Genomic DNA, 1658 nt, shown 5'->3' with positions numbered 1-1658 from the left:
GGACACCACACCGATGGAACTGGGGGTACCGGGGAGGTAACCTAGCACCTCCACCAAACCACAGCACCATGTGCTGAGGATGGGGCTGACTGGGTAAGCTCCTTGGAGCATTTTGGTCAAATTGAGGGAAACTGCTGCATTCCCATTCTCAGTCCATGCCTCCACAGAGGCTATGCCAGCTGTAGGCCAGACCCTGGCAAGATCTGGGTGGACAATCAGACTGACTGGTCCCACTCTTCCCACAGGCATCAGAACCCCAACTTTGTTCCCTGGGGCAGCCTGGAAATAGCCAGGTCAGAACCCAGTCAGGAATTTTTCCAAGCTGGTTCCTATATGCAAGAATGGGATGGGGGCCTTCGGGAGCACTTAGGGAAGATGTGGAGAGTTGGAGGAAAAGGTGGCTTGGAGGTAAGGGAGGGGACTGGGGGAGGGAGAGGGGAGAAGCTATGAGCCTGGAGAAGTAGCCAAGGGATCCTGAGGGAATGGGGGAGCTGAGAAGAAACCCCCATTTCTGTTCAGAAGATGAGCTATGAGTCTGGGCTTGGGCTGATAGAAGCCTTGGCCCCTGGCCTGGTGGGAGCTCTGGGCAGCTGGCCTACAGACGTTCCTTAGTGCTGGCGGGTAGGTTTGAATCATCACGCAGGCCCTGGCCTCCATCCGCCCCCACCAGCCCCCTGGCCTCAGTTCCCTGGCAACATCTGGGGTTGGGGGGGCAGCAGGAACAAGGGCCTCTGTCTGCCCAGTTGCCTCCCCCTTTGGGTTTTGCCAGACTCCACAGTGCATACGTGGGCTCCAACAGGTCCTCTTCCCTCCCGGTCACTGACTAACCCCGGAACCACACAGCTTCCCGTTCTCAGCTCCACAAACTTGGTGCCAAATTCTTCCTCCCAGGGAAGCATCCCTGGACACTTCCCAAAGGACCCCAGTCACTCCAGCCTGTTGGCTGCCGCTCACTTTGATGCCTGCGGGCCAGATGAGGGCTCCAGATGGCACATTGTCAGAGGGACACACTGTGCCCCCTGTGCCTAGCCCTGGGTTCTCTGTACATGAAGCAACTCCAGTCCCAAATATGTAGCTATTTGGGAGGTCAGAAATAGGGGGTTCAGGAGCAAACTCCCCCCACCCCCTTTCCAAAGCCCATTCCCTCTTTAGCCAGAGCCGGGGTGTGCAGACGGCAGTCACTAGGGGGCGCTCGGCCACCACAGGGAAGCTGGGTGAATGGAGCGAGCAGCGTCTTCGAGAGTGAGGACGTGTGTCTGTGTGGGTGAGTGTGTGCGTGTGCGTGTAGGAGTTGAGGGCGTTGGAGCGGGGAGAAGGCCAGGGGTCACTCCAGGATTCCAGTAGATCAGTGTGTCCCTCTCCCCACCCGTCCCTGTCCGGCTGTCCGCCTTCCCCTGCCCCCTTCAATATTCCTAGCAGAGAGGGAATGGCTCTCAGGCCCTGTCCGCACGTAACCTCACTTTCCTGCTCCCTCCTCGCCAATGCCCCGCGGGCGCGTGTCTCTGGACAGTTTCCGGGGGCGGATGGGTAATTTTCAGGCTGTGAACCTTGGTGGGGGTCGAGCTTCCCCTTCATTGCGGCGGGCTGCGGGCCAGGCTTCACTGGGCGTCCGCAGAGCCCGGGCCCGAGCCGCGTGTGGAGGGGCCAGAGGCTCGCCT

The sequence above is a fragment of the Colobus angolensis genome, unplaced genomic scaffold (genome assembly GCF_000951035.1).
Source record: "Colobus angolensis palliatus isolate OR3802 unplaced genomic scaffold, Cang.pa_1.0 Scaffold51, whole genome shotgun sequence".
Taxonomy (NCBI): domain Eukaryota; kingdom Metazoa; phylum Chordata; class Mammalia; order Primates; family Cercopithecidae; genus Colobus; species Colobus angolensis.
Note: the sequence above shows the minus strand (reverse complement) of the source record.